The 21,559-nt window shown below is 44.4% G+C and overlaps 21 non-coding genes and 1 pseudogene across 22 annotated transcripts; all 22 read left to right on the top strand.

The window, feature by feature from the left end:
- The first annotated feature begins 9,166 nt into the window (after positions 1–9,166).
- LOC110502102 (histone-lysine N-methyltransferase set-1-like) lies at positions 9,167–10,851 on the top strand (annotated as a pseudogene). Its single transcript, XR_005038971.2, has 4 exons — positions 9,167–9,296; positions 9,816–9,971; positions 10,378–10,570; positions 10,743–10,851. The product of XR_005038971.2 is annotated as a histone-lysine N-methyltransferase set-1-like (transcript).
- A 797-nt stretch (positions 10,852–11,648) lies between these two features.
- Positions 11,649–11,765, top strand: LOC118943678 (U5 spliceosomal RNA). Its single transcript, XR_005038996.2, has one exon. It is a non-coding gene; the product is annotated as a U5 spliceosomal RNA (small nuclear RNA).
- A 252-nt stretch (positions 11,766–12,017) lies between these two features.
- On the top strand, positions 12,018–12,208 carry LOC149972759 (U2 spliceosomal RNA). Its single transcript, XR_016490805.1, has one exon. It is a non-coding gene; the product is annotated as a U2 spliceosomal RNA (small nuclear RNA).
- A 392-nt stretch (positions 12,209–12,600) lies between these two features.
- LOC149972758 (U5 spliceosomal RNA) lies at positions 12,601–12,717 on the top strand. Its single transcript, XR_016490765.1, has one exon. It is a non-coding gene; the product is annotated as a U5 spliceosomal RNA (small nuclear RNA).
- Positions 12,718–12,969: 252 nt separating this feature from the next.
- On the top strand, positions 12,970–13,160 carry LOC149972757 (U2 spliceosomal RNA). Its single transcript, XR_016490804.1, has one exon. It is a non-coding gene; the product is annotated as a U2 spliceosomal RNA (small nuclear RNA).
- Positions 13,161–13,564: 404 nt separating this feature from the next.
- On the top strand, positions 13,565–13,681 carry LOC149972756 (U5 spliceosomal RNA). Its single transcript, XR_016490764.1, has one exon. It is a non-coding gene; the product is annotated as a U5 spliceosomal RNA (small nuclear RNA).
- A 252-nt stretch (positions 13,682–13,933) lies between these two features.
- On the top strand, positions 13,934–14,124 carry LOC149972755 (U2 spliceosomal RNA). Its single transcript, XR_016490803.1, has one exon. It is a non-coding gene; the product is annotated as a U2 spliceosomal RNA (small nuclear RNA).
- A 392-nt stretch (positions 14,125–14,516) lies between these two features.
- On the top strand, positions 14,517–14,633 carry LOC149972754 (U5 spliceosomal RNA). The gene has a single exon (XR_016490763.1). It is a non-coding gene; the product is annotated as a U5 spliceosomal RNA (small nuclear RNA).
- Positions 14,634–14,885: 252 nt separating this feature from the next.
- On the top strand, positions 14,886–15,076 carry LOC149972753 (U2 spliceosomal RNA). Its single transcript, XR_016490802.1, has one exon. It is a non-coding gene; the product is annotated as a U2 spliceosomal RNA (small nuclear RNA).
- A 413-nt stretch (positions 15,077–15,489) lies between these two features.
- On the top strand, positions 15,490–15,606 carry LOC149972752 (U5 spliceosomal RNA). Its single transcript, XR_016490762.1, has one exon. It is a non-coding gene; the product is annotated as a U5 spliceosomal RNA (small nuclear RNA).
- A 256-nt stretch (positions 15,607–15,862) lies between these two features.
- LOC149972751 (U2 spliceosomal RNA) lies at positions 15,863–16,053 on the top strand. The gene has a single exon (XR_016490801.1). It is a non-coding gene; the product is annotated as a U2 spliceosomal RNA (small nuclear RNA).
- A 392-nt stretch (positions 16,054–16,445) lies between these two features.
- On the top strand, positions 16,446–16,562 carry LOC149972750 (U5 spliceosomal RNA). The gene has a single exon (XR_016490761.1). It is a non-coding gene; the product is annotated as a U5 spliceosomal RNA (small nuclear RNA).
- A 256-nt stretch (positions 16,563–16,818) lies between these two features.
- On the top strand, positions 16,819–17,009 carry LOC149972749 (U2 spliceosomal RNA). The gene has a single exon (XR_016490800.1). It is a non-coding gene; the product is annotated as a U2 spliceosomal RNA (small nuclear RNA).
- Positions 17,010–17,425: 416 nt separating this feature from the next.
- Positions 17,426–17,542, top strand: LOC149972748 (U5 spliceosomal RNA). Its single transcript, XR_016490760.1, has one exon. It is a non-coding gene; the product is annotated as a U5 spliceosomal RNA (small nuclear RNA).
- Positions 17,543–17,794: 252 nt separating this feature from the next.
- On the top strand, positions 17,795–17,985 carry LOC149972747 (U2 spliceosomal RNA). Its single transcript, XR_016490799.1, has one exon. It is a non-coding gene; the product is annotated as a U2 spliceosomal RNA (small nuclear RNA).
- Positions 17,986–18,397: 412 nt separating this feature from the next.
- LOC149972746 (U5 spliceosomal RNA) lies at positions 18,398–18,514 on the top strand. Its single transcript, XR_016490759.1, has one exon. It is a non-coding gene; the product is annotated as a U5 spliceosomal RNA (small nuclear RNA).
- A 252-nt stretch (positions 18,515–18,766) lies between these two features.
- On the top strand, positions 18,767–18,957 carry LOC149972745 (U2 spliceosomal RNA). The gene has a single exon (XR_016490798.1). It is a non-coding gene; the product is annotated as a U2 spliceosomal RNA (small nuclear RNA).
- Positions 18,958–19,374: 417 nt separating this feature from the next.
- Positions 19,375–19,491, top strand: LOC149972744 (U5 spliceosomal RNA). Its single transcript, XR_016490758.1, has one exon. It is a non-coding gene; the product is annotated as a U5 spliceosomal RNA (small nuclear RNA).
- A 252-nt stretch (positions 19,492–19,743) lies between these two features.
- LOC149972743 (U2 spliceosomal RNA) lies at positions 19,744–19,934 on the top strand. The gene has a single exon (XR_016490797.1). It is a non-coding gene; the product is annotated as a U2 spliceosomal RNA (small nuclear RNA).
- Positions 19,935–20,357: 423 nt separating this feature from the next.
- Positions 20,358–20,474, top strand: LOC149972742 (U5 spliceosomal RNA). The gene has a single exon (XR_016490757.1). It is a non-coding gene; the product is annotated as a U5 spliceosomal RNA (small nuclear RNA).
- Positions 20,475–20,726: 252 nt separating this feature from the next.
- Positions 20,727–20,917, top strand: LOC149972741 (U2 spliceosomal RNA). Its single transcript, XR_016490796.1, has one exon. It is a non-coding gene; the product is annotated as a U2 spliceosomal RNA (small nuclear RNA).
- A 423-nt stretch (positions 20,918–21,340) lies between these two features.
- LOC149972740 (U5 spliceosomal RNA) lies at positions 21,341–21,457 on the top strand. Its single transcript, XR_016490756.1, has one exon. It is a non-coding gene; the product is annotated as a U5 spliceosomal RNA (small nuclear RNA).
- The last annotated feature ends 102 nt before the right edge of the window (positions 21,458–21,559 follow it).

The following is a 21,559-nucleotide window of genomic DNA, read 5'->3' as shown; positions in this document are numbered from 1 at the left end:
TTCAAACCCCCCTCCTCATAACCTGCAATCAAAGTTTTAAAGCTATTTTCACCCCCTTCCCATCCCATAAAAAAATCAACTAAAATCTTATTCATTTCAGATAAAACCCATTCTGGCATATCCAAAACGTTCATTACATAAATAAAAATTGACATCAACAATACATTTATTACAATTACTTTACAAAGACCTCCCCCTCCACATATTTACCACCTTCTTAACTTTATTTATTACACCACTCCATGTCAAATCCCTAGCTTCCATTTCCTTCACCCCTAAAAACACTCCTAACACCTTAAAATAATCTTTTACCACCTTAAAAGGAAAATTCCCCTCATTAATCTTACTCATTACTACTGACTTCTCCATGTTAACCTTTGCACCCGATGCCTGCCCATATACTTTAAAACACTCCATCACCCATTTTACACTTCCCTCATCTCTAACTGTTATAGTGGTATCATCTGCATATTGATGAATCAAACTAAAACGTCCTCGCTGAGTCTGTACACAATTTATAAGATGATCTTTTTAAAAAATGCTGCTAAAGGTTCTACCGATAAAACAAACAATAAAGCTGATAAAGGGGACCCCTGTCTCACAGATCTCTCAAGAATAAAAGAATCAGTTAAAACCCCATTACACTTCACCCTACTTTTTGCCGCCTTATATAATACTTTTATTCATCCTATTATTCTATTACCAAAACCATATTTATCCATTACCCTAAACATAAAATCATGTTCCACCCTATCAAAAGCTTTATTTAAATCTATGCTTAAAATTATTTTATTTATCACATCTCTAATTGTATTAATTGTATCAGCAATATCTCTACCAGGCACACTATAATTATGTGTAGGTGCTATAATATAATTTAAAACTTGCTTCATTCTATTTGCCAGTATGTTAGCTAATACCTTATAATCTGAATTTAATAAAGTAATTGGCCTATTATTCTCCAGTTTCAATTTGCTCCCCTTATTTTTATATAAAATCGTTATCAGCCCTGTCACCATAGATTCTGAAACACTATTATTATCCTCCATATATTGATAAACTTCCAATAAAATAGGTGCTAAAAACATTCATATATTTTATAAAACTCTGCAATTATCCCATCTACTCCAGGACTCTTATTTACTTGTAAACCCTTAATCGCATCTTTAACTTCATTCACTGTTATCTTCCCATCACACATTTCTTTATCCTCTACATCAATTTGCACATCCACACTATCCAATATCTCCTTTACACACCCCTCATCCACCTCCCCTTTCTTAAATAAATCCTTATAAAAATTCTGCACTGTTTCTAATATCTCTACATAAACATTGACAACTTCACCCTTTACATTTTCAATCTTTCTAATATACACTGCTCAAAAAAATAAAGGGAACACTAAAATAACTCATCCTAGATCTGAATTAATGAAATATTCTTATTAAATACTTTTTTCTTTACACAGTTGAATGTGTTGACAACAAAATCACACAAAAATTATCAATGGAAATCAAATTTATCAACCCATGGAGGTCTGGATTTGGATTCGCAATTAAAATTAAAGTGGAAAACCATGACCTCCCTACAACGCCTGGGCATGCTCCTGATGAGATGGCGGATGGTCTCCTGAGGGATCTCCTCCCAGACCTGGACTAAAGCATCCGCCAACTACTGGACAGTCTGTGGTGCAACGTGGCGTGGCGTTGGTTGATGGAGCGAGACATGATGTCCCAGATGTGCTCAATTGGATTCAGGTCTGGGGAACGGGCAGGCCAGTCCATAGCATCAATGCCTTCCTCTTGCAGGAACTGCTGACACACTCCAGCGACATGAGGTCTAGCATTGTCTTGCATTAGGAGGAACCCAGGGCCAACCGCACCAGCATATGGTCTCACAAGGGGTCTGAGGATCTCATCTCGGTACCTAATGGCAGTCAGGCTAACTCTGGCGAGCACATGGAGAGACCTTCTTGCCACATCTCGCATTGATGTGCCATCCTGTATGAGCTGCACTACCTGAGCCACTTGTGTGGGTTGTAGACTCCGTCTCATGCTACCACTAGATTGAAAGCACCGCCAGCATTCAAAAGTGACCAAAACATCATCCAGGAAGCATAGGAACTGAGAAGTGGTCTGTGGTCACCACCTGCAGAACCACTCCTTTATTGGGGGTGTCTTGCTAATTGCCTATAATTTCCAGCTGTTGTCTATTCCATTTGCACAACAGCATGTGAAATTTATTGTCAATCAGTGTTGCTGCCTAAGTTGACAGTTTGATTTCACAGAAGTGTGATTGACTTGGAGTTACATTGTGTTGTTTAAGTGTTCCCTTTATTTTTTTGAGCAGTGTATGTTCTCCTCTGTTTATTCTTCTCTAATCCAAGAAAAAACTAAGTGCATTTCTCCCCCTCCAAAAAATACTTTGCTTAACTTCTTATAATAGCCCCCTTTACACTTATCTATTTCATATTTACTAAATGTTTCTTTCAACTCTAGAAACTTTTCTATATTATAATTAAGTTCACTGTCACACTTCCCCATTTCTTCTTCCAATTTAGCTCTCAACTCATTTTATTTTATTTTCATCCTACCCCTCAGTTTCCTTCCATATCTTATACTAAAAACTTTTATTTTTTCCTTAACCTTGTCCCACCATAAACACTTATCATTCTCTTTCTGCTTGTCCTCCATTTCACATGCTATCAAAGATTTAAGTTGTTTCCCATATTCCTCATCTTCTAAATACCCTGCATTATTACACCATATTCCACCCCCTGCTCTTTCCTTATCTAAGCCCACTAAAAATGTTAAACCTGCATGATCACTAAAAGTTGTAAAAACATACATAATATCCTTCATAAAATTCCTTAAACTTTCTTCTACTAAAAGCAGATCTATCCTTGTTTGTTTCAAATCCCCTAAAACCACCTGCCTTCTAGAAAATTATATTTTGTCTGGATTTTCCTCTCCACATATCAATCATTCCTTTTTCTAACATCATCTTCTTTAAAATCCCCCAGATTCATCTCTTCTAAAAAATAGCTCCTCTTGTCATATCCAGTCTATCCATTTTAACATTAAAATCCCCAACTACAATACAGTTTCCCTCACACCATTTTCCTAATTCTAAAAATAAATCTTTGCGCTCTATTTCAGTATTAGGCGCGTAAATATTTATAATTCTAAAAACCATATTCATGTATTCAAAATCTAGAATTAAAATCCTCCCATTATTATCATTATATATGTTTCACATTCTCTACCACATCCTCAATAAAATAGCAACACCACTTGAATTCCCCCTGCCATTGCTACAAAAATAAAATCTCTCCATATTTTTTTAACTTCTAAAATACATACAATGTGTTTCTTGAAGGCATAAAATATCAGAATTCTTCAGTTTTACTATTCTTTGGAATTTTTCCATTGTTCTTAAACCATTCACATTGATTGACATAAAATTAACCATTCCAATCAATTAAAAATATCTATATTTTCTCATTATCCTCTACCTATTGTCATGTTGCTTCCTTTTCTGTCCTTTTTCACCTCCACCGCCGCTTTCCTCTTCCTGTAGCCTCCCCTTGTTCTATCAATATTTTACATGTCATCTGAATCTGAAATGGACTCTAAATCCATCTCATCCAACCAACTCAAAATCTTCTTTCCTGTGCCTGTTGTGCTTCCTGTATCCATTTGTGTCTCCTGTATCGTTGTCAGCATCCCACTCCCCTCCACTTCACCTCCTTCCGAGGCACCCACATCGCTCGAGGTCCCCCCCAAAGTCTTTGAGTCCCCAGTCCTTGACTATGTGCCCAGACTGGATACACAGTCGACAAACCCTGACCTGCTTATCGTGTATTACTCGGAAATACTCTCCTCCCTCCAGTGTCTCAAATTTTGTTGAATATGGCAATGATTGTACTGTTTCAGTGAATTTTACTTTACAGAATCTCGTCCCGTCCACAATCTCTGTACTTGGCCACCCTCCTTATTTCTGAGACAGCAGTTACACCCCAGCTACTCAGCTTATCCAGTATAACTTTGTCTTCGATGTATGCCGGAAGATTCATGAAAGATACAACTAGCTCAATGGCAATCATATCTCTCGCCATGATCCCTGTATCTGTAATCATTAAATCATCCATTAACCGATCCTTTCCTTTTCCATTTCGCATTGTAATTTCGTACTTTCTTTCTCCTTTCATTCTACATCCCACCACCTCCCCACACAGCTCTTTAATCGAACGTAGTAACTCCATTGTTGTAACTTTATCTTCTCCCATCAACTCCAATGCCACTGTAAATTCTTTGCCATATTTCAGTCCTCCTTCATCTCCATGTTTCTTCCGTTGAGCATTTTCTTTGTCCTTGTCCATTCCATTAGTCATTGCCATGTTGTCCGTCATAGTAAACAAAAATGAGAACAAAAACTATCCCCCAAGCAGCAAAACTGCAAAGGGAGAAAAAAACGAAGCAAACTTAAACTTGTTCAAATGCAAAAATCTAAATTATACTTCAAAAAAACGTTGAAAATAACCAAAAAAGCTCTCAAGCAAACAAACACTCACTCACGACTTAATCACCAACACCTGTCTCACTTTACAAACAGGAAGTGCTCACTAGGGCCGGTATGGCCGTAAGCAAGAAATTATCTCTTGGTGCACTATAAAGTCAAAGTGAGTCTGATTAACATATGTTGCATTTTCACCATTTAGATAAGCATCTTTGTGTCACACAAAAAGTGGAAGAAATTGCATATAATGTAGCCTTCACTTTGTAGCACAGATCGTTGGATGAAATACAAATTAACCTTGCTTACTTATATCAAAGCGAGGGCACATGTTTCAGCCTTGTGGGGAAAAACAGACAAAGAGTTTTAATTTTACAAGGCAGTGATGCTGATGAAATGATGCAAGAGCACCCCCTAGTGGATCAAGCCCACTACCTCTCACACGCTAAGCAAGCACTCTTCCATTTGATCTAATTCTCCAGCCGGATGGAATTGCCACAAGGAGCAACCAAGAGTGTCCAGTCCTGTTAATACTTTGTAGCGCCACCTTTTGCTGCGATTACAGCTGTAAGTTGCTTGGGGTATGTCTCTATCAGTTTTGAACATCGAGAGACTGACATTTTTTCCCATTCCTCCTTGCAAAACAGCTCGAGCTCAGTGAGGTTGGATGGAGAGCATTTGTGAACAGCAGTTTTCAGTTCTTTCCACAGATTCTCGATTGGATTCAGGTCTAGACTTTGACTTGGCCATTCTAACACCTGGATATGTTTATTTTTGAACCATTCCATTGTAGATTTTGCTTTATGTTTTGGATCATTGTCTTGTTGGAAGACAAATCTCCGTCCCAGTCTCAGGTCTTTTGCAGACTCCATCAGGTTTTCTTCCAGAATGGTCCTGTATTTGGCTCCATCCATCTTCCCATCAATTTTAACCATCTTCCCTGTCCCTGCTGAAGAAAAGCAGGCCCAAACCATGATGCTGCCACCACCATGTTTGACAGTGGGGATGGTGTGTTCAGCTGTGTTGCTTTTACGCCAAACATAACGTTTTGCATTGTTGCCAAAAAGTTCAATTTTGGTTTCATCTGACCAGAGCACCTTCTTCCACATGTTTGGTGTGTCTCCCAGGTGGCTTGTGGCAAACTTTAAACGACACTTTTTATGGATATCTTTAAGAAATGGCTTTCTTCTTGCCACTCTTCCATAAAGGCCAGATTTGTGCAATATACGACTGATTGTTGTCCTATGGACAGAGTCTCCCACCTCAGCTGTAGATCTCTGCAGTTCATCCAGAGTGATCATGGGCCTCTTGGCTGCATCTCTAATCAGTCTTCTCCTTGTATGAGCTGAAAGTTTAGAGGGACGGCCAGGTCTTGGTAGATTTGCAGTGGTCTGATACTCTTTCCATTTCAATATTATCGCTTGCACAGTGCTCCTTGGGATGTTTAAAGCTTGGGAAATCTTTTTGTATCCAAATCCGGCTTTAAACTTCTTCACAACAGTATCTCGGACCTGCCTGGTGTGTTCCTTGTTCTTCATGATGCTCTCTGCGCTTTTAACGGACCTCTGAGACTATCACAGTGCAGGTGCATTTATACGGAGACTTGATTACACACAGGTGGATTGTATTTATCATCATTAGTCATTTAGGTCAACATTGGATCATTCAGAGATCCTCACTGAACTTCTGGAGAGAGTTTGTTGCACTGAAAGTAAAGGGGCTGAATAATTTTGCACGCCCAATTTTTCAGTTTTTGATTTGTTAAAAAAGTTTGAAATATCCAATAAATGTCGTTCCACTTCATGATTGTGTCCCACTTGTTGTTGATTCTACACAAAAAAATACAGTTTTATATCTTTATGTTTGAAGCCTGAAATGTGGCAAAAGGTCGCAAAGTTCAAGGGGGCCGAATACTTTCGCAAGGCACTGTATATCTCACTGATCACCCCCAAAGCCAATTCCCCCTTTGATCGCCGTTCCTTACAGTTCTCTGCTGCCAATGACTGGAACGAACTGCAAAAATCACTGAAGCTGGAGACTGTCACGTTCTGACCATAGTTCTTTTGTGTTTTCTTTGTTTTAGTGTTGGTCAGGACGTGAGGAAGTGCTTTGAGAGACTAGTCAAGGACCATATCACCTCCACCCTACCTGACACCCTAGACCCACTCCAATTTGCTTACCGCCCAAATAGGTCCACAGACGATGCAATCTCAACCACACTGCACACTGCCCTAACCCATCTGGACAAGAGGAATACCTACGTGAGAATGCTGTTCATTGACTACAGCTCGGCATTCAACACCATAGTACCCTCCAAGCTCGTCATCAAGCTCGAGACCCTGGGTCTCGACCCCGCCCTGTGCAACTGGGTACTGGACTTCCTGACGGGCCGCCCCCAGGTGGTGAGGGTGGGCAACAACATCTCCTCCCCGCTGATCCTCAACACTGGGGCCCCACAAGGGTGCGTTCTGAGCCCTCTCCTGTACTCCGTGTTCACCCACGACTGCGTGGCCACGCACGCCTCCAACTCAATCATCAAGTTTGCGGACGACACAACAGTGGTAGGCTTGATTACCAACAACGACGAGACGGCCTACCCTAACCCTAACCCTAACCCAACCCCCCCTTTGTTTTTACACTGCTACTACTTGCTGTTTATTATGTATGCATAGTCACTTTACCCCTACCTACATGTGCAAATTACCTAAATTACCTCGACTAACCTGTACCCCCGCACATTGAATTGGTACCGGTACCCCCTGTATATAGCTTCATTATTTTGTAACTTTTTTTTACATTTGTTTATTTAATAAAGATTATTTAGTAAAACTCTATTTTCTTAAAATTCCATTGTTGGTTAAGGGTTTGTAAGTAAGCATTTCAAGGTAATGTCTACACCTGTTGCGTTCGATGCAGTTGACAAATACAATTTGATTTGATTTGATTTTAACTCTGTGTTTGATACACTTGTTGGTGTTTATTTTATTTTGGCAGATACAGTACATGCACTGTATGTATTTTTGATAGTTATTATTTTAGAAACTATTGATCCTCTTTGGCTAAAGTATGCTCTCTGTTGTATTTTAAACATTGAGAGCGGGCTCCTGTGGTTGGATAAAAAAAAAAAAAAAATTGTAAAAAGTATTTATTTTGTATTTGTTTTGCCCCTTGGGTCCCCTACGGGCTTGGTCCCAGCTCCTGAATCACACAATTTACTAGTCACATTGATTTATTATGCAGTTAATATATTTTTCTTAATCAATTACCCAAGTTGCCCCCCTACCTCCTCTCCTCCCCATCTACAAATAACAAAGTGGCCGCAGCAGCAGGCCTCTACACTCATTGAGAGTGGGCTCCTGAATCCCCCTGTGGTTGGCGGTTGCAGTAAAAAATAAATATATAATACATACTGTATATATGGGGCCCAGGGGCAATAGCCCCAGTAAGCCAGCCCTTCCTATGTCAGAAAATAGCCAAGGCATATGACCTTGGCCTGACCTTATTTCTATGTGTTTCTGGATCAATCAATACAATTTCTGAATCCTTAAAATTTCCATTTTGGTGTCTTGAGGTTTCCTATGACCTATAGGCCTAGGCGAAATACATTAATTTTGCAATGTATTAGCCTACTTCTTAGGTCTATATAATATTTACTACACAACTGAAATATCAACATCAGTCATGGCGATTTTATAGGATTCCAGAGCCTTGACAGATGCACACACACCACTGTGGTGACACGTCCCCAAATGACTATCTCTGTCCCCACGTTGTAATTACCCCTCCCCCACTCCTCTTTACCGCGCAGAGCCAGAGAGGGAAAATCACTTTCACCTGGAGAAGCGCGTGCCAAATGCAGGTCACCGCTGTTCCTAAAAAAAGGGTGAGTAATATAATATTTTCATGCTGTAGTACAATTCCACCGCCATAAATCCTTGTATTGGTTTATGAACTATGTTAGCCTAGTTAGTAGTTAGTGAGCTAGCATTAGCAACAAACAAGCTATCTAGCTAATGCACTAGTGAGCCAGTTTTGTTGACATTTGGGCGGGTAGCTTGGTTAGCTAAGTATTGATATTAATGGATAGCTATTTCAGTCAATTCTATCAGTGTGGTTATAAGTAACATGCATTGACAGCTAAATGGGACGCGTGATAACCTTGAGTAGGTCTAAGGTAACAGTTTGATAACATTAGATGGTGCATTGTTAGTTTAGCTAGCTAAAGTTGGCTAGCTTGCAACCAGGTGTTGTGCACCCCACCACCCCACCATCTCATGGCAGAGTGGAAGAGGGAAAGTATGATATTTATTTTTTTACTGCTTCTAACGTGCTTGTTTTGTAGTCAAACAACAAACATTCATATACATATCATCTAACAAACATTGTTTCTTATAAATTGTGGTTTAAGCCATGAATGTTGATGTTCTGATTTTCTGCCTTGGTATATTTAAGCAGTAAGGAACGGCTGAGGACTCTTCTTATGCAAGAGGCAACGCGGAGTGCCTGGTTACAGCCCTTAGCCGTGGTATATTGGCCATATACCACAAACCCCCGAAGTGCCTTATTGCTTAAATATACCAGAGTTACAGCCAATCAACATCCAGGACCCAAACTACCCAGTTTATAATGTCTGCTTTATTCCACAGATTAAGGATAGATTTGAGTTGGCCTGATGGAGAGATCTTCCAGACTGCTCCGGCCCATGGAGGATGCAGAGCATCACATAAGATCAAACATTGATAAACCAGTACTTTACCAGCGTTTTACCAATATCTTTAAAGGTGAGGTGAATATTGAATATATTTCTGACAGTCCTATATTTTAGAGGTTAGTGGGAAACAGTGAATTGGGATATATGGGCACAGTCACCCAGGAAAAAGGTTTTAAGGAATAGTTTGCCATGTCTTTGTATTATGATCATATGATTCTTAAAGGTTCACTACAGTCACATGATGCTCCATCTGAAATCTCCTTCCACCTGAGAAGGCCCACCTTGAAAACAAATCATTAGTTTAGAAGATAAAGTAAGAGTGACAACTGAATCTAGCCTCTTGAAACAGACAGAGCAGTGCATCCCCCTCCCCAAACTCCCTGCTGCACACCTGAACCTCATTTTGATTGGCGGTGATATGTGTGGGATCACTTTTAGACAGTGTGAGGTCACTTTATAGGAGCAGTTGTTTTTGAAGAAGCTTGGCAAGTTGAATGGGGTGATCATGTGACCAGAGTGGATTATTCTCTGTAATAATTGACAAGCACAATGCAATATCTCCTAATGTTTGTATTTTTTGTCTGCTAAGAACGAGGAGTTTTTGCCACTGAATTCATATCCAAAGGAGACTTTGTTGTGGAGTACCGAGGTGAACTGCTTACACAACAGGAGAGCGAGGTCCGAGCTGATCAGTACAGTGATTCTGAAAAGGTGTTTATTTTCAATGGAAAGGAAGAACATGGTGGTAAGTAGGATTGATGAGAACAAAATAAACACATTACTACCTTTTGAGATCTTAAAAAAGCAACAACATTCAAATGGAGACAGACATTTTAATGGTTGGTGGCACAGTATGCACTGTAGGTCTGTCTCAGGCCAAGATCCTAATTTGACCTTGTCCCTGACCTAAACAGTGAGGAAAAATATTATTCTTCAAACCAACTGGTTCGCTATCAGAGCATCTGCACTCCTTTTTTTTAAACAACGCGTTAGGGACTATCAAATCAAAATGTATTTGTCACATACACATGGTTAGCAGATGTTAATGCGAGTGTAGCGAAATGCTTGGGACTTTTCTGTCCCTTTTCTGAAATATAAACCCTGTGCTGCAATATCTTCATTAAACTGTGACATGTTATGTTTCTATGCAGCATTGATGCATCTGAAGAGGACTCCTCCCTTGGGAGACTCGTTAATGATGATCACAAAAGACACAATCTCAAAATGAAGGCCATACAAGCAAACGATGAGCCACACTTGTGCCTCTTCGCGACTCGAGATATTGTAGTTGGCGAAGAGTTGACTTATAGTTACGGTGATTCTGACTGGCCATGGACAACACAGGTGAGGAACTTTTTTTTTAAAGATGCTAGATGAAATTACCACCCATCTTGGAAGAGCCAGGATGATGAGCAATTCACTACCCTGTCATGCAATATGTTGTAATGCAGACAGTGTCTCTTAACTACCAAGATGTAATTGATGTCTAATTGTTGTCTTGGTTCACTTATTTCAGGTCATCAAAGCTGATGTGTCGTCCAGCCCAAAACCTATGGTAAGAACTTTACTAAAGTCATAGATCAATATGAGTTTATTTTTTTCTATTTTCACATTTACTATTTCACTTTAACAAATACACATTTATAGTCTAACATCAATTGCACTGTAATGCAGTGCACTTGTTGCATACTAAATATACAATACATTCAAATATATTAAATAAAAACATTAGCAATAAGAACTCAGTAGTTAGGCTCTTGTGGGCTCATTTAGGTAGCCCAACTAATGAGAGTATTGCGCTTCTCCTGAAAAGTTCAGTCCTGCATCTGACCAGAATAGGATGTTCAAAACTAAATGTTACACCTATGGCATTTCCTGTAAGCTTTCTTTTACAGAAAGTCCCCAGATGTATACAATGCATTAGATCACATTTTTGGCCAAACCCTGAGTTGATTTGAGGGGATTTTTCAGTGTTTTAAAAATGTTGATTATGTGTCAGCATCCAGGGGTGTGTCAGTTTCTACAAAAACAGTCTCATAGTGCGTAGATGTCTGTAACTATTTTGCCTGTTGGTCACAGGCTGGGAGCAGCACGGGCTGTGGCAGAGCAGAGCACCTGGAGCACTTAGGGGTGAAGTCCCTTGCTCAAAGGCAAAACAGCAGTAGGTAGGACACAGGGACATTGAAGCCGGTAACCCACCGTGCTTCAACATCCCCGTATACTACCTATTGCCGTTGTGCCCATCAGCAAGGCACTTTACTCTCTCTCTCTCTCTGTCTCTCTGTGCCTCTGTGTCTGTGACCTTCTTTTTATCCACAGACAGCCCTCGAAAACTTGGAAGAGTGGGTTCCGGGAGCACCCGCGGGAACCCTGCCTAGAGTGCACAGAGTGTGTCTCGGGCCCCGACCTCTTGACTTCCATATGACTCTGGTTTCTCTTCATTACGCACAAGCCTTTCGCCTTTTACTAAAGACTTCCGTGGAGAGGAACACTTACGAGTTCGACGTATTTTTGGAGCGGCTTTGCTTCTTGCAGAGCCCGGTATCTTGTTTCAAGAGAAATTGACAGAGATGGGCCAGGATAGTGACTTAAAGACGCATTAGCGACTTTTTCCAAAAAACACCTGCCTGTTTGTTTCCAGGGAAACGGTGGGTGGGTGGTTGGGTGGGTGGTTGAGTGAGTGAGTGAGTGGGGGTTGGAGGGAGAGAGGAGCTGGCTTTTGCCAACCCACCCGCTGAGGTCTGTCGAGACCCCCGGGGGTCCGGCGGTTTCAGGGTTCCATTTGTGGGTTATCGCTTCTCGGCCTTTTGGCTCAGATCAAGTGTAGTATCTGTTCTTATCAGTTTAATATCTGATACGTCCCCCATCGGGGGACTACATATTAAATGGATTTTTCGAACAGGGAGTCGGAAATGGGGCTTGCTCCGTCCGCTCCACGCATCGACCCGGTATTGCAGTACCTCCGGGAACGGTGCAACACTTTTCTCCCGTTGTCAAGGAAAAATGCACATTCACAAAGCTATGTAAACAGCTGGCTAGCTAGCTAGCTAGCTGGCTAGCAGAAGAAGAGAAGGAAAGAAACATTCAAACTGAAAGAAAGGCGAAGCGCTCTTCAATGGGGTCCCCCGTTTCCCGCCATTTTACTTAAAAAAAAAAAAAAATTTGGGGCCAGGATTGTGTGTGTGTGTCTCTCTCTCTCTCTCTCTCTCTCTCTCTCTCTCTCTCTCTCTCTCTGTGCCTCTGTGTCTGTGACCTTTCTTTTTATCCACAGACAGCCCTCGAAAACTTGGAAGAGTGGGTTCCGGGAGCACCCGCGGGAACCCTGCCTAGAGTGCACAGAGTGTGTCTCGGGCCCCGACCTCTTGACTTCCATATGACTCTGGTTTCTCTTCATTACGCACAAGCCTTTCGCCTTTTACTAAAGACTTCCGTGGAGAGGAACACTTACGAGTTCAACGTATTTTTGGAGCGGCTTTGCTTCTTGCAGAGCCCGGTATCTTGTTTCAAGAGAAATTGACAGAGATGGGCCAGGATAGTGACTTAAAGACGCATTAGCGACTTTTTCCAAAAAACACCTGCCTGTTTGTTTCCAGGGAAACGGTGGGTGGTTGGGTGGGTGGTTGAGTGAGTGAGTGAGTGAGTGGGGGTTGGAGGGAGAGAGGAGCTGGCTTTTGCCAACCCACCCGCTGAGGTCTGTCGAGACCCCCGGGGGTCCGGCGGTTTCAGGGTTCCATTTGTGGGTTATCGCTTCTCGGCCTTTTGGCTCAGATCAAGTGTAGTATCTGTTCTTATCAGTTTAATATCTGATACGTCCCCCATCGGGGGACTACATATTAAATGGATTTTTCGAACAGGGAGTCGGAAATGGGGCTTGCTCCGTCCGCTCCACGCATCGACCCGGTATTGCAGTACCTCCGGGAACGGTGCAACACTTTTCTCCCGTTGTCAAGGAAAAATGCACATTCACAAAGCTATGTAAACAGCTGGCTAGCTAGCTAGCTGGCTAGCAGAAGAAGAGAAGGAAAGAAACATTCAAACTGAAAGAAAGGCGAAGCGCTCTTCAATGGGGTCCCCCGTTTCCCGCCATTTTACTTAAAAAAAAAAAAAAAAAAAAAAAAAAAAATTTGGGGCCAGGATTGTGTGTGTGTGTCTCTCTCTCTCTCTCTCTCTCTCTCTCTCTCTCTCTCTCTCTCTCTCTGTGCCTCTGTGTCTGTGACCTTTCTTTTTATCCACAGACAGCCCTCGAAAACTTGGAAGAGTGGGTTCCGGGAGCACCCGCGGGAACCCTGCCTAGAGTGCACAGAGTGTGTCTCGGGCCCCGACCTCTTGACTTCCATATGACTCTGGTTTCTCTTCATTACGCACAAGCCTTTCGCCTTTTACTAAAGACTTCCGTGGAGAGGAACACTTACGAGTTCAACGTATTTTTGGAGCGGCTTTGCTTCTTGCAGAGCCCGGTATCTTGTTTCAAGAGAAATTGACAGAGATGGGCCAGGATAGTGACTTAAAGACGCATTAGCGACTTTTTCCAAAAAACACCTGCCTGTTTGTTTCCAGGGAAACGGTGGGTGGGTGGTTGGGTGGGTGGTTGAGTGAGTGAGTGAGTGGGGGTTGGAGGGAGAGAGGAGCTGGCTTTTGCCAACCCACCCGCTGAGGTCTGTCGAGACCCCCGGGGGTCCGGCGGTTTCAGGGTTCCATTTGTGGGTTATCGCTTCTCGGCCTTTTGGCTCAGATCAAGTGTAGTATCTGTTCTTATCAGTTTAATATCTGATACGTCCCCCATCGGGGGACTACATATTAAATGGATTTTTCGAACAGGGAGTCGGAAATGGGGCTTGCTCCGTCCGCTCCACGCATCGACCCGGTATTGCAGTACCTCCGGGAACGGTGCAACACTTTTCTCCCGTTGTCAAGGAAAAATGCACATTCACAAAGCTATGTAAACAGCTGGCTAGCTAGCTAGCTAGCTGGCTAGCAGAAGAAGAGAAGGAAAGAAACATTCAAACTGAAAGAAAGGCGAAGCGCTCTTCAATGGGGTCCCCCGTTTCCCGCCATTTTACTTAAAAAAAAAAAAAAATTTGGGGCCAGGATTGTGTGTGTGTGTCTCTCTCTCTCTCTCTCTCTCTCTCTCTCTCTCTCTCTCTCTCTCTGTGCCTCTGTGTCTGTGACCTTTCTTTTTATCCACAGACAGCCCTCGAAAACTTGGAAGAGTGGGTTCCGGGAGCACCCGCGGGAACCCTGCCTAGAGTGCACAGAGTGTGTCTCGGGCCCCGACCTCTTGACTTCCATATGACTCTGGTTTCTCTTCATTACGCACAAGCCTTTCGCCTTTTACTAAAGACTTCCGTGGAGAGGAACACTTACGAGTTCAACGTATTTTTGGAGCGGCTTTGCTTCTTGCAGAGCCCGGTATCTTGTTTCAAGAGAAATTGACAGAGATGGGCCAGGATAGTGACTTAAAGACGCATTAGCGACTTTTTCCAAAAAACACCTGCCTGTTTGTTTCCAGGGAAACGGTGGGTGGGTGGTTGGGTGGGTGGTTGAGTGAGTGAGTGAGTGGGGGTTGGAGGGAGAGAGGAGCTGGCTTTTGCCAACCCACCCGCTGAGGTCTGTCGAGACCCCCGGGGGTCCGGCGGTTTCAGGGTTCCATTTGTGGGTTATCGCTTCTCGGCCTTTTGGCTCAGATCAAGTGTAGTATCTGTTCTTATCAGTTTAATATCTGATACGTCCCCCATCGGGGGACTACATATTAAATGGATTTTTCGAACAGGGAGTCGGAAATGGGGCTTGCTCCGTCCGCTCCACGCATCGACCCGGTATTGCAGTACCTCCGGGAACGGTGCAACACTTTTCTCCCGTTGTCAAGGAAAAATGCACATTCACAAAGCTATGTAAACAGCTGGCTAGCTAGCTAGCTGGCTAGCAGAAGAAGAGAAGGAAAGAAACATTCAAACTGAAAGAAAGGCGAAGCGCTCTTCAATGGGGTCCCCCGTTTCCCGCCATTTTACTTAAAAAAAAAAAAAAAAAAAAAAAAAAAATTTGGGGCCAGGATTGTGTGTGTGTGTGTGTGTCTCTCTCTCTCTCTCTCTCTCTCTCTCTCTCTCTCTCTCTCTCTCTCTCTCTGTGCCTCTGTGTCTGTGACCTTTCTTTTTATCCACAGACAGCCCTCGAAAACTTGGAAGAGTGGGTTCCGGGAGCACCCGCGGGAACCCTGCCTAGAGTGCACAGAGTGTGTCTCGGGCCCCGACCTCTTGACTTCCATATGACTCTGGTTTCTCTTCATTACGCACAAGCCTTTCGCCTTTTACTAAAGACTTCCGTGGAGAGGAACACTTACGAGTTCAACGTATTTTTGGAGCGGCTTTGCTTCTTGCAGAGCCCGGTATCTTGTTTCAAGAGAAATTGACAGAGATGGGCCAGGATAGTGACTTAAAGACGCATTAGCGACTTTTTCCAAAAAACACCTGCCTGTTTGTTTCCAGGGAAACGGTGGGTGGGTGGTTGGGTGGGTGGTTGAGTGAGTGAGTGAGTGAGTGGGGGTTGGAGGGAGAGAGGAGCTGGCTTTTGCCAACCCACCCGCTGAGGTCTGTCGAGACCCCCGGGGGTCCGGCGGTTTCAGGGTTCCATTTGTGGGTTATCGCTTCTCGGCCTTTTGGCTCAGATCAAGTGTAGTATCTGTTCTTATCAGTTTAATATCTGATACGTCCCCCATCGGGGGACTACATATTAAATGGATTTTTCGAACAGGGAGTCGGAAATGGGGCTTGCTCCGTCCGCTCCACGCATCGACCCGGTATTGCAGTACCTCCGGGAACGGTGCAACACTTTTCTCCCGTTGTCAAGGAAAAATGCACATTCACAAAGCTATGTAAACAGCTGGCTAGCTAGCTAGCTAGCTGGCTAGCAGAAGAAGAGAAGGAAAGAAACATTCAAACTGAAAGAAAGGCGAAGCGCTCTTCAATGGGGTCCCCCGTTTCCCGCCATTTTACTTAAAAAAAAAAAAAAATTTGGGGCCAGGATTGTGTGTGTGTGTCTCTCTCTCTCTCTCTCTCTCTCTCTCTCTCTCTCTCTCTCTCTCTGTGCCTCTGTGTCTGTGACCTTTCTTTTTATCCACAGACAGCCCTCGAAAACTTGGAAGAGTGGGTTCCGGGAGCACCCGCGGGAACCCTGCCTAGAGTGCACAGAGTGTGTCTCGGGCCCCGACCTCTTGACTTCCATATGACTCTGGTTTCTCTTCATTACGCACAAGCCTTTCGCCTTTTACTAAAGACTTCCGTGGAGAGGAACACTTACGAGTTCAACGTATTTTTGGAGCGGCTTTGCTTCTTGCAGAGCCCGGTATCTTGTTTCAAGAGAAATTGACAGAGATGGGCCAGGATAGTGACTTAAAGACGCATTAGCGACTTTTTCCAAAAAACACCTGCCTGTTTGTTTCCAGGGAAACGGTGGGTGGGTGGTTGGGTGGGTGGTTGAGTGAGTGAGTGAGTGAGTGGGGGTTGGAGGGAGAGAGGAGCTGGCTTTTGCCAACCCACCCGCTGAGGTCTGTCGAGACCCCCGGGGGTCCGGCGGTTTCAGGGTTCCATTTGTGGGTTATCGCTTCTCGGCCTTTTGGCTCAGATCAAGTGTAGTATCTGTTCTTATCAGTTTAATATCTGATACGTCCCCCATCGGGGGACTACATATTAAATGGATTTTTCGAACAGGGAGTCGGAAATGGGGCTTGCTCCGTCCGCTCCACGCATCGACCCGGTATTGCAGTACCTCCGGGAACGGTGCAACACTTTTCTCCCGTTGTCAAGGAAAAATGCACATTCACAAAGCTATGTAAACAGCTGGCTAGCTAGCTAGCTAGCTGGCTAGCAGAAGAAGAGAAGGAAAGAAACATTCAAACTGAAAGAAAGGCGAAGCGCTCTTCAATGGGGTCCCCCGTTTCCCGCCATTTTACTTAAAAAAAAAAAAAAAAAAAAAAAAAAATTTGGGGCCAGGATTGTGTGTGTGTGTGTGTGTCTCTCTCTCTCTCTCTCTCTCTCTCTCTCTCTCTCTCTCTCTCTCTCTCTCTGTGCCTCTGTGTCTGTGACCTTTCTTTTTATCCACAGACAGCCCTCGAAAACTTGGAAGAGTGGGTTCCGGGAGCACCCGCGGGAACCCTGCCTAGAGTGCACAGAGTGTGTCTCGGGCCCCGACCTCTTGACTTCCATATGACTCTGGTTTCTCTTCATTACGCACAAGCCTTTCGCCTTTTACTAAAGACTTCCGTGGAGAGGAACACTTACGAGTTCAACGTATTTTTGGAGCGGCTTTGCTTCTTGCAGAGCCCGGTATCTTGTTTCAAGAGAAATTGACAGAGATGGGCCAGGATAGTGACTTAAAGACGCATTAGCGACTTTTTCCAAAAAACACCTGCCTGTTTGTTTCCAGGGAAACGGTGGGTGGTTGGGTGGGTGGTTGAGTGAGTGAGTGAGTGAGTGGGGGTTGGAGGGAGAGAGGAGCTGGCTTTTGCCAACCCACCCGCTGAGGTCTGTCGAGACCCCCGGGGGTCCGGCGGTTTCAGGGTTCCATTTGTGGGTTATCGCTTCTCGGCCTTTTGGCTCAGATCAAGTGTAGTATCTGTTCTTATCAGTTTAATATCTGATACGTCCCCCATCGGGGGACTACATATTAAATGGATTTTTCGAACAGGGAGTCGGAAATGGGGCTTGCTCCGTCCGCTCCACGCATCGACCCGGTATTGCAGTACCTCCGGGAACGGTGCAACACTTTTCTCCCGTTGTCAAGGAAAAATGCACATTCACAAAGCTATGTAAACAGCTGGCTAGCTAGCTAGCTGGCTAGCAGAAGAAGAGAAGGAAAGAAACATTCAAACTGAAAGAAAGGCGAAGCGCTCTTCAATGGGGTCCCCCGTTTCCCGCCATTTTACTTAAAAAAAAAAAAAAAAAAAAAAAAAAATTTGGGGCCAGGATTGTGTGTGTGTGTGTGTGTCTCTCTCTCTCTCTCTCTCTCTCTCTCTCTCTCTCTCTCTCTCTCTCTCTCTGTGCCTCTGTGTCTGTGACCTTTCTTTTTATCCACAGACAGCCCTCGAAAACTTGGAAGAGTGGGTTCCGGGAGCACCCGCGGGAACCCTGCCTAGAGTGCACAGAGTGTGTCTCGGGCCCCGACCTCTTGACTTCCATATGACTCTGGTTTCTCTTCATTACGCACAAGCCTTTCGCCTTTTACTAAAGACTTCCGTGGAGAGGAACACTTACGAGTTCAACGTATTTTTGGAGCGGCTTTGCTTCTTGCAGAGCCCGGTATCTTGTTTCAAGAGAAATTGACAGAGATGGGCCAGGATAGTGACTTAAAGACGCATTAGCGACTTTTTCCAAAAAACACCTGCCTGTTTGTTTCCAGGGAAACGGTGGGTGGTTGGGTGGGTGGTTGAGTGAGTGAGTGAGTGAGTGGGGGTTGGAGGGAGAGAGGAGCTGGCTTTTGCCAACCCACCCGCTGAGGTCTGTCGAGACCCCCGGGGGTCCGGCGGTTTCAGGGTTCCATTTGTGGGTTATCGCTTCTCGGCCTTTTGGCTCAGATCAAGTGTAGTATCTGTTCTTATCAGTTTAATATCTGATACGTCCCCCATCGGGGGACTACATATTAAATGGATTTTTCGAACAGGGAGTCGGAAATGGGGCTTGCTCCGTCCGCTCCACGCATCGACCCGGTATTGCAGTACCTCCGGGAACGGTGCAACACTTTTCTCCCGTTGTCAAGGAAAAATGCACATTCACAAAGCTATGTAAACAGCTGGCTAGCTAGCTAGCTAGCTGGCTAGCAGAAGAAGAGAAGGAAAGAAACATTCAAACTGAAAGAAAGGCGAAGCGCTCTTCAATGGGGTCCCCCGTTTCCCGCCATTTTACTTAAAAAAAAAAAAAAAAAAAAAAAAAAAATTTGGGGCCAGGATTGTGTGTGTGTGTGTGTGTCTCTCTCTCTCTCTCTCTCTCTCTCTCTCTCTCTCTCTCTCTCTCTCTCTCTGTGCCTCTGTGTCTGTGACCTTTCTTTTTATCCACAGACAGCCCTCGAAAACTTGGAAGAGTGGGTTCCGGGAGCACCCGCGGGAACCCTGCCTAGAGTGCACAGAGTGTGTCTCGGGCCCCGACCTCTTGACTTCCATATGACTCTGGTTTCTCTTCATTACGCACAAGCCTTTCGCCTTTTACTAAAGACTTCCGTGGAGAGGAACACTTACGAGTTCAACGTATTTTTGGAGCGGCTTTGCTTCTTGCAGAGCCCGGTATCTTGTTTCAAGAGAAATTGACAGAGATGGGCCAGGATAGTGACTTAAAGACGCATTAGCGACTTTTTCCAAAAAACACCTGCCTGTTTGTTTCCAGGGAAACGGTGGGTGGTTGGGTGGGTGGTTGAGTGAGTGAGTGAGTGAGTGGGGGTTGGAGGGAGAGAGGAGCTGGCTTTTGCCAACCCACCCGCTGAGGTCTGTCGAGACCCCCGGGGGTCCGGCGGTTTCAGGGTTCCATTTGTGGGTTATCGCTTCTCGGCCTTTTGGCTCAGATCAAGTGTAGTATCTGTTCTTATCAGTTTAATATCTGATACGTCCCCCATCGGGGGACTACATATTAAATGGATTTTTCGAACAGGGAGTCGGAAATGGGGCTTGCTCCGTCCGCTCCACGCATCGACCCGGTATTGCAGTACCTCCGGGAACGGTGCAACACTTTTCTCCCGTTGTCAAGGAAAAATGCACATTCACAAAGCTATGTAAACAGCTGGCTAGCTAGCTAGCTAGCTGGCTAGCAGAAGAAGAGAAGGAAAGAAACATTCAAACTGAAAGAAAGGCGAAGCGCTCTTCAATGGGGTCCCCCGTTTCCCGCCATTTTACTTAAAAAAAAAAAAAAAAAAAAAAAAAAAATTTGGGGCCAGGATTGTGTGTGTGTGTGTGTGTCTCTCTCTCTCTCTCTCTCTCTCTCTCTCTCTCTCTCTCTCTCTCTCTCTCTCTCTCTGTGCCTCTGTGTCTGTGACCTTTCTTTTTATCCACAGACAGCCCTCGAAAACTTGGAAGAGTGGGTTCCGGGAGCACCCGCGGGAACCCTGCCTAGAGTGCACAGAGTGTGTCTCGGGCCCCGACCTCTTGACTTCCATATGACTCTGGTTTCTCTTCATTACGCACAAGCCTTTCGCCTTTTACTAAAGACTTCCGTGGAGAGGAACACTTACGAGTTCAACGTATTTTTGGAGCGGCTTTGCTTCTTGCAGAGCCCGGTATCTTGTTTCAAGAGAAATTGACAGAGATGGGCCAGGATAGTGACTTAAAGACGCATTAGCGACTTTTTCCAAAAAACACCTGCCTGTTTGTTTCCAGGGAAACGGTGGGTGGTTGGGTGGGTGGTTGAGTGAGTGAGTGAGTGAGTGGGGGTTGGAGGGAGAGAGGAGCTGGCTTTTGCCAACCCACCCGCTGAGGTCTGTCGAGACCCCCGGGGGTCCGGCGGTTTCAGGGTTCCATTTGTGGGTTATCGCTTCTCGGCCTTTTGGCTCAGATCAAGTGTAGTATCTGTTCTTATCAGTTTAATATCTGATACGTCCCCCATCGGGGGACTACATATTAAATGGATTTTTCGAACAGGGAGTCGGAAATGGGGCTTGCTCCGTCCGCTCCACGCATCGACCCGGTATTGCAGTACCTCCGGGAACGGTGCAACACTTTTCTCCCGTTGTCAAGGAAAAATGCACATTCACAAAGCTATGTAAACAGCTGGCTAGCTAGCTAGCTAGCTGGCTAGCAGAAGAAGAGAAGGAAAGAAACATTCAAACTGAAAGAAAGGCGAAGCGCTCTTCAATGGGGTCCCCCGTTTCCCGCCATTTTACTTAAAAAAAAAAAAAAAAAAAAAAAAAAAATTTGGGGCCAGGATTGTGTGTGTGTGTGTGTGTCTCTCTCTCTCTCTCTCTCTCTCTCTCTCTCTCTCTCTCTCTCTCTCTCTCTCTCTCTGTGCCTCTGTGTCTGTGACCTTTCTTTTTATCCACAGACAGCCCTCGAAAACTTGGAAGAGTGGGTTCCGGGAGCACCCGCGGGAACCCTGCCTAGAGTGCACAGAGTGTGTCTCGGGCCCCGACCTCTTGACTTCCATATGACTCTGGTTTCTCTTCATTACGCACAAGCCTTTCGCCTTTTACTAAAGACTTCCGTGGAGAGGAACACTTACGAGTTCAACGTATTTTTGGAGCGGCTTTGCTTCTTGCAGAGCCCGGTATCTTGTTTCAAGAGAAATTGACAGAGATGGGCCAGGATAGTGACTTAAAGACGCATTAGCGACTTTTTCCAAAAAACACCTGCCTGTTTGTTTCCAG

Source organism: Oncorhynchus mykiss, chromosome 22, assembly GCF_057628025.1.
Source record: "Oncorhynchus mykiss isolate SJ-2025 chromosome 22, ASM5762802v1, whole genome shotgun sequence".
Classification (NCBI taxonomy): domain Eukaryota; kingdom Metazoa; phylum Chordata; class Actinopteri; order Salmoniformes; family Salmonidae; genus Oncorhynchus; species Oncorhynchus mykiss.
This window is presented reverse-complemented; position numbering and strand designations above follow the sequence as displayed.